The 15,239-nt window shown below is 43.8% G+C and overlaps 1 protein-coding gene across 1 annotated transcript in view; it reads right to left on the bottom strand.

The window, feature by feature from the left end:
* LOC126474407 (rho GTPase-activating protein 6) overlaps positions 1-15,239 on the bottom strand; it is a 1,172,202-nt gene that overhangs the window by 665,380 nt on the left and 491,583 nt on the right. The gene's annotated exons all lie outside the window — the stretch shown is intronic.

Below are 15,239 nucleotides of genomic sequence, written 5' to 3' on the forward strand. Positions count from 1 at the left end.
GAATTCCCGTTGCACTCTTAATGTTACCACCGTTGCTTTTAACGTCACCAAAGGTTGTTTTGACTTTCCTGTATGCTGAGTCTGTCCTTCCGACAATCATATCTTTTTCGATGTCTTCACATTTTTCCTGCAGCCATTTCGTCTTAGCTTCCCTGCACTACCTATTTATTTCATTCCCAGCGACTTGTATTTCTGTATTCCTGATTTTCCCGGAACATGTTTGTACTTCCTCCTTTCATCAATCAACTGAAGTATTTCTTCTGTTACCCATGGTTTCTTCGCAGCTACCTTCTTTGTACCTATGATTTCTTTCCCAACTTCTGTGATGGCCCTTTTTAGAGATGTCCATTCCTCTTCAACTGTACTGCCTACTGCGCTATTCCTTACTGCTGTATCTATAGCGTTAGAAAACTTCAAACGTATCTCGTCATTCCTTAGTACTTCCGTATCCCACTTCTTTGCGTATTGATTCTTCCTGACTAATGTCTTGAACTTCAGCCTACTCTTCATCACTACTATATTGTGATCTGAATCTATATCCGCTCCTGGGTACGCCTTACAATCGAGTATCTGATTTCGGAATCTCTGTCTGACCATGATGTAATCTAATTGAAATCTTCCCGTATCTCCCGGCCTTTTCCAAGTATACCTGCTCCTCTTGTGATTCTTGAACAGGGTATTCGCTATTACCAGCTGAAACTTGTTACAGAACTCAATTAGTCTTTCTCCTCTTTCATTCCTTGTCCCAAGCCCATATTCTCCTGTAACCTTTTATTCTACTCCTTCCCCTACAACTGCATTCCAGACGCCCATGACTATTAGATTTTCGTCCCCCTTTACATACTGCATTACCCTTTCAATATCCTCATACACTTTCTCTATCTGTTCATCTTCAGCTTGCGACGTCGGCATGTATACCTGAACTATCGTTGTCGGTGTTGGTCTGCTGTCGATTCTGATTAGAACAACCCGGTCACTGAACTGTTCACAGTAACACACCCTCTGCCCTACCTTCCTATTCATAACGAATCCTACACCTGTTATACTATTTTCTGCTGCTGTTGACATTACCCGATACTCATCTGACCAGAAATCCTTGTCTTCCTTCCACTTCACTTCACTGACCCCTACTATATCTAGATTGAGCCTTTGCATTTCCCTATTCAGATTTTCTAATTTCCCTACCACGTTCAAGCTTCTGACATCCCAGGACCCGACTCGTAGAACGTTATCCATTCGATGATTATTCAATCTTTTTCTCATGGTAACCTCCCCCTTGGCAGTCCCCTTCCGGAGGTCCGAATGGGGGACTATCTTTTGCCAATGGAGAGATCATCATGACACTTCTTCAATTACAGATCACATGTCCTGTGGATACACGTTACGTGTCTTTAATGCAGTGGTTTCCATTGCCTCCTGCATCCTCATGTCGTTGATCATTGCTGATTCTTCCGCCTTTTAGGGGCAATTTCCCACCCCTAGGACGAGAGAGTGCCCTGAACCTCTATCCACTCCTCCGCCCTCTTTGACAAGTCCGTTGGCAGAATGAGGGTGACTTCTTATGCCGGAAGTCTTCGGCCGCCAATGCTGATTATTTATCAATAATTTAGGCAGTGGCGGGGATCGAACCCGGGACCGAAGACGTTTTGATTATGAATCAAAGACGCTAGCCCTAGACCACGGGTACCCACTAGATCTAGTCGCCACGAAAAAGGCCTTTGTTTTAATGATTGGCACTTCAAATCACGTATCATGTCCGTGGCACTTTCTCCCGTATTTGGCGATAATAATTCTCTAGACTTTTCCGATGTCCTCCGTCAGCCCTATCCGATGCGGATTCCACACCATACAGTAATATTCTAGAGGAGGGCTGACAAGCGTAGTGTAGGCAGTCTCTCTAGTAGACCTCTTGCATCTTCTAAGTGTTCTGTCAATAAATCTCAGTATCTGGTCTACCTTTCCCACAAAGTTATCAATTTAATAGTTCAAATTTAAGTTATTTGCAACTGTAATCTCTAAATATTTAGTTGATTTCACAGCCTTTACATTTCTGTGATCTATTGTGTAACCGAAATACAACGGATTCCTTCTAGTATGCTACAGACGTAGATGACTTGCAGCGTTTCGCACATTTCAGCCCGCAATTTAAGGAAATATGGTAGTGCACGTGTACATTCAGATATATCTGCTGTGCCGCACTGGTTTAGCCACGAGTTTGAATAGTGAAATGTATCAAAGAATTAACTGGGAAAATACCTTCCACATTAAGTAATTATAGCAAAGAATTCAGTAAAGATCACGAGAAACGGATCGATAGACTTGTGAAGTTTGACTGCGAAAATGATCCCAATTTATGTACGGAAAAAGAACTTGAACAGTGCAGCCCTGTGAAAGGACGATTTTCAGAATAAAATTAGTAAAAAGTCTCGATCGCACAGTCATTTATTAAAATGACGTATTTCGGCCTCTAGAAGTAGGCCATGTTCAGGTAATGCACCATCTGGAAGACGATGATGACGCCTAGGACAGGTGTGCTGACCGCAGTCGCAAAACTGTAGATGGCTGTTTCCCAGTAATGTTAACTAAAATTTTCAGAATATTGGATATTACCATCGCGTAGCAGGATTAAAGGACAGCCAACTATTTGCAAGAATGCTGGTTTTCAAGTTACCTTAAACATGGTTTCGACGGATCTAAACCCGTCTTCTCGAGTAGGACAGACAAACTTTGCATTAGCATTTCATTCAGTAAAGGCTGTCTCCAGATGACATTAATCTGCAATGGTCTGTATATCCATATGTAAAAGTTAAGGCCCGTGAAATCAAGGGATCCTCTCATCAAGCCCTTGATTCTAGGGGCCATAATTTTTAATTGCTAATATGAAGTTTGTCTGTCCTTCTGAAGAAGATGGTTTTAGATCCGTCGAAACCGTGGTCAAGGTTATTTGAAAACCACCATTTTTGCAACTGGTTGGCTGTCATTTATTTCTGTTGTTCTGTAATCGTTGCTATAGTGAGCCGTGTTCAAAATATTACCAGCACTGTGTTACTTTAATTGGTATGGTAGCATCATACTCTTAGTTTCGAACTTTTGTACTATGTTTCTGTTACGGCGTAAAGCCAAGCGCCTGCACGACAGTCGGAAACGAGAGAGTAGAGAGGGCTGTGCAAAAGGCGTCTGCCAATTGCAAGCTGACCGACTCCTCTCCAGCATGATAACGCGACGGCAGCGACCTCTATGCGAAGAGAACATAAGCGCAGCGCCGACTGGTCGTGGCCCACTTCTACAGCAGCATCGAGATTGGGCACTTCAAGATCAGCGACTTAGGAGTTGTATGTACTGAAGAACGTTGTAGATTTTGTCTGTCGCCCTTTGCTTGCGACACATCTGTTTAACACGAAGTTAAGTATTGTAACCATTTACATTCGTAATAAAATTCACTAATAAGATTTGCTTGAATTGTTGTCTAGCGATCGGAGTAAGCAGGTTTCCTAGGCTTCCCAAATTAGACGAGTAGGCAGGATTCAATACTTTCTACGAACGAGAGTGGTAGGGAGGCAGGATCTGCCCGTTCTGAAGCTTCAGTCCCGGTCGTTAACTTTTTCTGTCGCCCACCTGAGCAGAGCAGAGAGAAAGTGAGACACCAAGGAGAGAGTAAAATAATAAAAGCAGCAGATGCTCTTCCTTTAATTCTTCCTGCCGATGCGCTTACTGGGTAAATCTGCAGTCAATTCTGTCGCAGAAACGGCTGCGACTCTGTCCCACCTCTTCGCTCCACACCAGAGGATCCCGATCAGTTATAAATCGACAGCTGTAATGGAACAACAGGAGTGAGGCTAGTTACGTCACCGCATCCGCCCCTCTCCGGGAAAGAGCGAGAATAGTCTGAGCCCAGGCAGGGCCACTGTCTGCTCTGGTGCTGATTTGAGGGGATATTCGCAGCTGACCGCAACCGGGGCTCTCGATTGCTCTTCCCTATTCCACACAGCGGGAGATGCCTCCCGGTAAACATAACGAATAAACACTAGGTTCTTTCACCACTCTCGGAGCAGTTTCAATAAGCAAATACATCACGATCCTAACAGCAGACAAAAAATTTATAGCCTGGGCAAACGTAGCCACGATAAATCAGCACTGGTTTCACAACACCTACAACTGCACCTTCAGGCGCAGCACCTGAAGATGCAGCTGTTAGCGTGGCGAAACCGTTGTGTCTAAGAATAAAAGGCTTTTATAACAGACACGGTCACACTGGATTCGCATTCGGGAGGACGACGGTTCGAACCCACGTCCGAATATCCTGATTAGGGTTTTCCGTGATTTCCCTAAATCACTCCCGGCAAATTGCCGGGATGGTTCCTTTGCAAGGGCACTGCCGACTTTCTTCCCAATCTTTCCCTAATCCGATGGGACCGATGACCTCGCAGTTTAGTCCCCTTCGCCAAAATCGACCAACCAACCAAAGTAGTTGTCGCTGCTGCAGTCGCTGCCCACTGGCGTACGTACACACGTCGCATCCTGCGTCACCAGTTTCACAAGATTCTTGAGACCACATGGTTAGGCGTAATCGTGTTAAAATGATAGCTAACTTTAAAGAATTTGTCAGTATAACGATAAACGAACTACTGCTCATTCCAATAATGAAATAACCATCTTGAATTCTATGTGATTCATACTTTCCACAATTTGGTACGAGCAAGGCACAGTTGAATATAATACTTACAGGTCTACGTACTTACAGTAGTTACCGCATGTTATGACAAAAAATTGAAACCTAGGAATACGAGAACTGTAGACAACTGGCGTTAGCAGGTGTTGTAGCTGTTCCGATATCAGTGCTGGCGTTTTTCGAAACTGATTTACTTAGTTGGGCCAGTCATTCTGTAAGGTAAGGCGGGAATTGTCTACAGAATACGAGACTGATTATATTATTATGATGATGACGACTGTGGCGGTGGTGTGATGTCGATGATGACTGAAAGAGTAAATAACATTCTGACACCTGTTAATACCCCTATAGAATGTCACTGTAATCTCTCCTGTACCGATAGCCGCTCAATAAGTAAGAAAACCTACTCGTATTTAAAAAAATGTTCAACTGTGTGTGAAATCTTATGGGACTTAACTGCTAAGGTCATCAGTCCGTAAGCTTACACACTACTTACCCTAAATTATCCTAAGGACAAATACACACACCCATGCCCGAGGGAGAACTCGAACCTCCGCCGGGACCAGCTGCACAGTCCATGACTGCAGCGCCTCACACCGCTCGGCTAATCCCGCTTGGCTACTCGTATTTAATCTGAGCCCAGTACACAGCATAGAAGTTTTTGAAGTAGTTGAAAGACATGTCTACCTATATGCCAAAATTTAGGTAGCCTTTTTCAAAACGAAAATAATATTTGCATTACGTTTGAGATACGCAGATTACGTCAATGGCTTTGTATCAAACAAAGCAGGGATTGTTTCTTATTTGTACGTGTTTCTCAAATAACATATCGGCAAAAATAAAGGCAGACTCGCCCTTATCTGGAGACACTACTGAATGCATTTCGTAATCCCATAATTACCTCATAACATGTTTTGGATTAATTGAAACATGGGCTGAAACAACGTTAGTAAAATACATTCACATGTTCAAAACCCAAAGCGTCAGGATGTGTTGACAATAATATCACAACTACATTCGTTTTACCACAATTTGGTACTTGTAATGAATCGGATGAAACTTCGTCATCTGATGTAACATCCTCCTGTTCCAAAATTTTCTGCGACAGTTTTGTGTTGCCAAGTTCTTCATACCATCAAATGCGTGGACACATTACAAATAAGTACTTATTCAGGAAGAGAAGAAAGGACATTTCCACACCTCATTTTTACTCTGATTCGGTACTGCAGAATACGTATCAGGTGTTTAAATGACCGTAATTCGATGTCGGAGTCTCATGAGAATCGTCTCTTTTTTTTTGAGTCTATCGAACGAAAACTAAATCTAATCTAATCTTTTAGGAGCAAGCCACACATAAAAATATTCAGTTCGAAGTTGCGTTCTGGAGCAGATGACGTCACGCCATAGTCCAGACCCAATCATCAACATGTACCATATACGATTTTAAAATTCTGAAGTCTACCAAATAATGATATACTTTTGAAAATGATTAACGAACAGTAGAGATTTTAGCGGTTTGAGTTGTTCATACAAAAGAAAGCCGTATATAAAAGATGTGGGACGCTACCTAACGATTTTAAAACATCAGGAAATGAAGTAAGGCTAAAGGGCCAAACAAATGTTCTTGTACATCGTTCCTGAATTCCAGTCTCATCAAAACCTGTAATGCATGCAATGCTGAAACATCACTCCTGGGTTAAAGGATATGGAAAAGAAATGGTTTTGGAACGGCTCCACCGCGCGGGATTAGCCGAGCGGTCTGAGGCGCTGCAATCACGGACTGTGCGGCAGGTCCCGGCGGAGGTTCGAGACCTCCTCGGGCATGGGTGTGTGTGTTTGTCCTTAGGATAATTTAGGTCAAGTAGTGTGTAAACTTAGGGACTGATGACCATAGCAGTTAAGTCCCATAAGATTTCACACACATTTTTGGAACGCCTCCACAATTAACTTTTGCAGTAGCATGGATGCTGTTATGAAAATTTGTGGTAGATTAAAGGGAGGGGGGTGAGGGTAAACCTGGACTCTGATCCAGAGGTATATATTTTGGGAGCAATGCTCTCAAAGATTATCATAGAGACACGAATTAAAATATTTGAAGTGACTGGATCATCTCTGAAAAACAACAAATGAGTGTAAGGCAAACAAGTACTCTTGAGGATTTTGAAGCTATGTGTATTTCAGCCGTACAACGTTCTTGACCTTCTGTTAAAAAGTCGTCAGGTTCGACCATGTTGCCCGTAGAACGTGAGCGTCCGTATTCTGAATTTGGATTTAAAATTTGACGCCGGCCAGTGTGGCCGAGCGGTTCTAGGTGCTTCAGTCCGGAACCGCGCGACCGCTACGGTCGCAGGTTCGAATCCTGCCTCGGGCATGGATGTGTGTGATGTCCTTAGGTTAGTTAGGTTTAAGTAGTTCTAAGTTCTAGGGGACTGATGACCTCAGATGTTAAGTCCCATATTGCTCAGAACCATGTGAACCATTTTTTTAAAATTTGACGCGGTCCACCAAGAATTCCTGTCTGTGCTAACCTCTTCAGCTGTAAGTACGAATTTCACCTTTCTTCCTCAATTGTTTTTTGAATGTATTCTAATCTCTGTCTTATTTCTCTATTTTCGCACTCTTTGCGATTTAGTTGCATAAAGTGCTGTGCTGGAAATGTCAATTCTCAGAAATATCTTCCACGCATAGCGCAGATAATAATACTGAAGGAGAACGGTTACGTGCAACTGAACGGATTCAAATGACTGATTGAAAGAAATTCGAGGTAAATTTGTTAATTTACTTCGAATTTCGCTGCAGGGGTGGATTGGAAACGTCAAGGAGAAAATGAACGCTTATGTTCAGAAGTTTTCAGAAACTCTTAATTTGCTTACTCTCTTTAAAATGTATGCTTTAGTAACTACATTTGTGCTAACAAAATTGTTTTGTTTAAATTCGGATATTTCTGTTGGATTTCGGAAACAGATCCCTGGCTTTATGGCTGATTTAAAAGTGTATAGCGGAGTGCGGTGTTCGGAATGCGCCATTAATTTAGGTTGCAGTTTCCACTAGAGGCTAATGTCACGAAACGACGTGTTGTTTTAGCTACTCTCCGTATTGCAACACGGACAAGGAAACGCGGCGCAATGCTTGGAAAGCAGCGACTCCAGTTTGTTTCTCAAATGACTGCCAGAAAAGAGTTGACCACGTTTCGTAAACAGCCGCTACGATGACCAACACCACTGGCACGGGATTCGTAATCTAAAGCCAAAACCCACGTACGAAATCAACAGTACGTAAGAAAGCAGCCAATGTTGGTTGTAAATATGTTGCTTAAACTAGTCGACCATCTTACCTCTGAGTAAAACAATGCCAATAAGTTTACACTTCACTCTTATCTGTCCATAATTCTGATTTTAAAGTTACGTATGAAAAGTCCGATACCTGCAGCCAATCCCGAAATGAAATCAAACTTACCCTAAAATATTGTTGTGAGTTAAAAGAATCGTGATTGCGAGATCGTTTCAGTAGTTAAAAGTAAAATGACCCTTGTTCAGTGTAACAGTGTGAAGCCATAACTAACTACACTGTGTCTCACACATAACGCAGGCGCTGTCCTTGGCATGGCGTGGGAAACAGTAGCCCCACAGGCAGGCTGGCTGGCTACCAGCAATGGCCGACACACATGACCGTTTCTCAGGCAGTGTTAGAGATAGCGTAACGGTTTTGGCCGACTGACCGAGTTAGAAATATTAACTATATTTTTCTAGATCACGAGTACATAACATGATAGGACCGGCTTCGATTGTGCTCCCAATTAACTCCAGGTCTAAAATAGACAGAAAAAGTATTGTTTAGAAACAGTGTTACCTACCTACAATATGCAGAATATAAAAAGAAAATGAAGTGACAGAGTATATACCATAAAATATGTTTAGAGAGAGTAACACGTCACATTTTGTACAATCAGGTATTGAGCCATTAAAACTATTTTGTGTTGTGAGATCGTTCTGTTTAAGATAACGACAAACATATTCTCCAGATCATTGACGAATTTTTCTGCCAATGTGCTGGCTAAGATGTTCCCTATCGCGAGACCCTTGGAGAGGCGTGGTAAAATGTTCGCGAAAATAAAAAAAAATGGCTCTGACCACTATGGGACTTAACATTGAGGTCATCAGTCACCTAGACTTAGAACTACTTAAACCTAACTAACTTCAAGACATCACACGCATCCATTCCCGAGGCAGGATTCGAACCTGCAACCGTAGCAGCAGCGCGGTTCCGGACTGAAGCGCCTAGAACCGCTCGGCCTCAGTGGCCGGCCCGAGAAAATCGTTCTGCAATTTAGCACTGTAGTCTGTCATGTAAGGAGCAAATTAGAACAGAAGCTAGCGTTTAGACACAAGTAGTCACACAGCCATGCTGTTGTGGATTATTACAGGCTGTAGCGATTGTGCCAAATCCAACTGGTAGAGCACTTATTGCAATATATAGAAATATATTACCTGATCATAAGTATCCTGAAACCTATCAGTGCACATCAATATGGAGTGTGTCCACCATTCGCCTTTATGACTGCTTGAACTCTGTTTAGCATACTTGCAGTGTTGGACACCAGGGCCTGACTCGTCCCAGAGGTGTTCCATTGGGTTCAGGTTGGGATTCAGCGCAGGTCGCTCCATTTGAGGAATGTTATAGTCCACAGTCAGTTGCGTCGCAGATGCTGCTGTATGGCAGGGTGCACTGCCATGTTGATACAAACGATTACCGTCTTCGAGCTCTTCCTCTACTGTACATATTACACAAATGCATTCGTTTCTTTCCGCATTTAGCGTTTTCGTAAGTGCAAAAAGAGAACCACATTCTCACCAGGATAAACACCCTCATGCTGTAGCCCCAACTCCTTCGCACTTCACTGTTTGCGCTACGTATGGTGGTAGGTAACGTCTTCGATACATTCGCCGAAGCCTACCCCTTCATCGGGCTGCCGTACGATATAGAATAATTCATAACTCGAAATGACTTTCTTCCAGAAATCCATCGTCTAGTGGCGTCGCTCTTCACACCATAGAATCGCTTAGTACTCATTACATAAATGAGTGGCTTGTGAGAAGGTGCTTGACGATTGTACCCCATTCATGTTAACTCCTCAAGGAAAGTCAATGAGCTAGCTGCACTGCTGATGGCGCTTCGTAACTCACGAGGGATCCCTTCTGCTGATTTCATTCGATTGTTTACAGCCAGTCACGAAGAATTCTGCCTGTCAGAGCATGAGGCCGGCCTTGTCTTGGTTTCGTTGTGTTCGCATCACCATTAGCCGAGTTGAGCAGCTTTAGAATGTTTGAAATGCTCCTGATGGATCTGTTAATCAGATGACATTCAATGGCTAACTCTCGTTCGAAGACATTGAACCCTCCTGATCGACCCACTCTGCTGTTACTGCTTCCCTACTGACAACACAGTACTTCTCCCCTCCTTTGATACTGAGGGGCCCGCCTTTTGCGACATCTACTGGTCTCTTACACATTCTGATACTTTAGATCAGCTAGTGCATGCTACCAGGTGTAGGCAGAAGTGCAATCAGTGCATTCGATGATTCAAAAACGTATTCAGTCGTCTTTGTACAGACGTTGCAGCAAGTAAACTCGCTCGTCCTACATTCGCTGATTATTGATTGAAACAGTTTTATTTGCGGCGACTCGACGTAGGTAAGCGAATTTTTAGAGAAGAAACAAACTTCGTCCAGAACCTGACCGTGCGATATCGTATCTCTTTCATTTTCCAATTATAAACTCGTCTTTTTTTCAATCCAAGTGCAAAGGTTTCTTTGAAAGGAGAATTATTCGTATCATTTACTTCGTTTACTGAGTACGTAAGCAGCACATAATAATGACTAGAACAAACCATGCTCATAAAAACAGTTAAATTCTGCTCCAGTTTCATACTGAAGTTCGCCGTTGATGCATTGCTTTTCAAATTAAGCTTTTCAAAATTAAACTTTTCCTTATCAAACTATCACGTTGTAAACGTTCACGGTATCCGTAATCATTATAGCTATCAAATGGACGGCAGTGGTTAAGAATGACGATAGTGCTTTGTTCACTGATTTCGTGTGTAATTACGCAAACCATCCGCGAATAAACCGAATAATCCCTTATTATTGCCCTACTATTCGACGAAAAACTTCCACACTCCCGTTTCACACGGTCCTCACATTAATGCCACCTACGTTAAACATCAACATGCGATAATCAGTCACAGACGGAAGCTGGCAGTGTTCTGCTAATGAAATGCAGTCCTTGATTCGCCCTCGCCCCAGTAAAAGGATTTACTGTGTCACAACAGAGGCACACAGACTTTCTGCTAGGATGCCAGTGTACGATTTCAACTCCTCCATGACTGGAAAGTTACGGGACTTCTACGTCCTGTCGGGCAGGAAAGGGTTATCTTGTCCGTGAAACTCTTTTCTCTGTTTCGTGACAACGAGAAACAGGCTGTCGTTTGAATTTTTAGATGTACACCTTCAATTCAACCGCGTAGGAATACTCCATAAGAGGACGCACAAGCGTAGTGTAGGCAGCCCCTTAAGTAGACCTGTTACATCTTCTAAGTGTTCTGCTAATGAAATGCAATACCTTGATTCGCCTTCACCACAGCATTGTCTGTGTGATGATTCCAGTTTAAGATAGTCTGTAATCCCTAGATATTTAGTTGAACCAAGTGTTAAATTTGTGTGGTTTATCATGTAACAGATATTTACCGAAAATGTTTGGGACTCATATGGACGTCCTCATACTTTCTGTTGTTGGGGGTCACCATGCAGACATCTTGTCTAAATAATTTTGCTACAAGGCAAATGACATCGTCATCTGCAAAAATTTAACATGCCTGCTTGGATTGTTTCGTGAATCTTTATACATACTTCTGAAAAAAAAAAAATAGTACACCTGGAAAGACGACGTCGATTTTGATCCGATGACTTTATGTGCCGCTTGGTGAATAGGTGAATGGTAGATGTACTGATAATGGTTTCAACGTCGTCCTCAAATAGATAACATAGTGGTATAGCTACAAGGGTGCCATCTACGTGTACCCTCTAATAGGGAATGTCGCAGCCAGAAGGCTAAGTGTGGTACAAACGTGTGAAGCAAGTAGGCAACCACGCCACGGAGACGCAATCGCACTTCCTACAGCCAACTGGCCGAGTCTGAAAGGGGTCAAACTATAGCCTTTCGAGTGGCGGGATGGTTCTTTGCCACAGAAGTTGGATTAGCTGCGTCAGTTGTGCAACGATGCTGGTATCAGTGGTCAGGTGAACATTCTCATCCCCTTAGATGAGGTTCTGGACGTCCAAGCATCACAGAAGACCGCCAGGATCGTCGTATTGTAAGGGCAGCAGTGGGAGATCGTACAGCTACACAGCACAGATAAAAGGGCCTGTGAGCCCAGACGTCTTCCACCCACGCCACAGCATCGACGTGAACGGCTCGACTGGCGCCGCCAGAGGTTCTCTTGGAAGATGGGATGGCGTGCAGTGGTCTTTAGCGATGAAAGGAGATCGTGCACGCAAGTTATGGTCTTTAGTGCCTACGACGTAGACCTGGTCAGCACTGTCTCATGGAGTGCTTTCGTCCAAGACATACTGACCCCACCCAGGGCCATTTGGTCTCGGATGGGATAAGTTATAACCTTCGTTCATCTTTGGTATTTCCGGAGGTGATGTGCTGTTCCAGTAGGGTAATGCTCGCCCTCATACTGCCCGTGAAAGTCAACATATTCTGCGAGACGTGCAGCAACTTTCCTGTACGATCTCCAGACTTGTCTCCAATCGATCACGTGTGGGATATGGAGGGACGAGAAGTTACTTGTGCAACAACTCTTCCACAACAACGAGAAAAGATGAGGCAGGCGTGGCATATCATATCCCAGTACAGTATTCACTATCTAGATGCCAGAGTGAGTGCCTGCTTTACCGCCCGTGGAGGCTGCACCACGTACTAATACAGGTGTTTCAGCATAAGTCAAAACCTGGTATCTCAGAGCCGCTTGTGCTATTGATGTGTAAATGTGATAATGTCATGTACTCCACGCTGAGTGGTTCTAGGCGCTGCTGCTATGGTCACAGGTTCGAACCCTGCCTTGGACATGGATATGTGTGATGTCCTTAGGTTAGTTAGGTTTAAGTAGTTCTAAGTCTAGGGGACTGATGACCTCAGATGTTAAATACCATAGTGCTTAGAGCCATTTGAACCACGTACTCCATATGGGCTGCTGCACAACTGATATTGAGTGAACTGGAAATCTCTAAAAGGGTGTACATTCCTTCGAGAACCTCAGATATAATTTCGGCTTTACTAGATGACCTTTCGTCAGTTACTACGAACTGGGACCTTTATGACAGGAAATCACATATTCAGTCGCACGACTGAGGCGTTATCCAATAGGCACACCATTCGATTAGTAGTCATTTGTGGGGAAGTCTTCCTAAGATGCAGATGTGTGAAATCAACTTGAGATCCCCTGCCGATAACACACATTACTCTCTCTCCCTCGCATTGTCTCCCACTGGAAATGCATAGTCATCTCCGAGACCATTTCGTGCTTACATAACGAACCTATCCGCCATCCGTAGCTTGTGCAACAGTCCGTTTCGTTGCGGCCCAGTGTACTGGAGGTGCTCGCGAACTTCAGGATAGCGGAGACCGCGAACAATGTGAGCGCGCCGCTGCGGCGACACGGCCGGCATACCAGCCCAGAGCAGAACAGAAATACCGGCGCCGGCTGAGCGCTAAGCGCTGAGATTCCCCGAAGCCCGCAGTGGTGCGCGCTGCGCGGGTTGCCTGCGCCCGGCGGCCTGCCGAACCCCGCTGCGACGCCGCCGCAGCGCGCGGCTCTCTGTCCTATATCTGCGCTTTGACAGCGCTCCAACTCGGTTTTAGCTGGTTTCCTGGAAGGAAAACACGATTATGAAACCCTCGCTCGCCCTCCCGTATTATTCTCTTTTCATACACTTTCCTGCACATTCTTCTGTATGAGACGAATATGTTTGACACTGTTGCTGTTCTTGCAAGTACAGACAAATGCGAGACGAGCACATACTGCACGACAAAGTAAATTTGTGGCACTGCCACTGCAGGGACTGAACTTGATCGCTTGACGAAGGAGCTTGTACATTGAGGTGCAAAAGGGTACGTGCTTTCTCTTTTTTCTGTGTGGCCGGTAACAGGAAATGTATTTATAGATGAGTGCGACAACATAATGTTATTCTCTTTTTTTGAGGATCGAAAATAAGACATTGAGTGTGGGCGGAAAATGGGACAGATCGTATAATATTCTATTACTTTTAGGAGACAGAGATAATGAGTTATAACTGGTTACTTATTTCTGTCACAGCTGTGAGATGATGTAAGTGACCATGGCCGGTTTGCGTTGTTATAGATCTTCAGATCTCGTTTGATTGATTATAATGTAACACGTCACTTTCATAGCCACGAATGGCTGCGTCGACATTGAATGTTGTACATTCCCGCAGCTGAGCCTGAAGCAAGTAAACAAGTATGACTGCTTAAATGTGAGGAAGGAAGTTAAAAGAAACCAGACATCTTCTCTATACAGGAAGAAAAAGAAGAAGAAGAAGACGAAAATTCGTCCCCAGGTGCCTCAACACTGTCGAAAATCAGTTGGCTCAAATGGCTCTGAGCACTATGCGACTTAACTTCTGAGGTCGTCAGTCGCCTAGAACTTAGAACTAATTAAACCTAGCTAACCTAAGGACATCACACACATCCATGCCCGAAGCAGGATTCGAACCTGCAACTTTAGCGGTCGCTCGGTTCCAGACTGTAGCGCCTAGAACCGCACGGCCACTCCGGCCGGCGAAAATCAGTTGTTTTTTCTTCATTGTTATTTCAGTTCTCAATGACGGGTGCTAGGATAACTGTGCATATGACCGCTCCACACTCAAATATTTCGTATTTTTAAGAAAATATTTACTTCCTTAAAATAACAGTGGAGCCATATAGTATCGTAGGATGTTAATAAAAGTGACGTGAGCGTTGTTGGCTAGTTTTGGAAGAAAGTGGCTGATTTCAAAGTTAGGTACTGACAGTTCATTGAAGATGTGGTGGGACAGGATGTTTAAGGCACAGTGGTGTATCGAAGGTGGGATATTAATTTAGAGGCACACAGGTGTACCCGGACTGGTGATTTGGGGCCAGGATATTAGGTGCTGGGACTTCATTTCCCATTACTGTAGTGGGTAAGAAGAAGCTCAAAGAAGAAAAGGCGGGAAAATGCATGAGTTAGCCTAGTATGCAATTTGGGGAAGGTACGTGGATGCGGAAGGCGAGATGGGGTGCATATTGTTTTAGGGTTTGAAAGGATCTACAGAGTTAGAGGAGGCAGAGGTACAGACAATAGTGTCATAAATTGGGATAGAAGGAATGAGGGACTTATAGCTGGGGATAAAGTAGCAGGATGTAGACCCCAAATACGGGCTGTTAATAGTCTATCTAGGTTTCGGAATTTTTATTGTATACTAGGGAGAGAAAACCAATGTCGAGTCCATTTACACAAGAACGTCCTCTTC

Source organism: Schistocerca serialis, chromosome 4, assembly GCF_023864345.2.
Source record: "Schistocerca serialis cubense isolate TAMUIC-IGC-003099 chromosome 4, iqSchSeri2.2, whole genome shotgun sequence".
NCBI lineage: Eukaryota > Metazoa > Arthropoda > Insecta > Orthoptera > Acrididae > Schistocerca > Schistocerca serialis.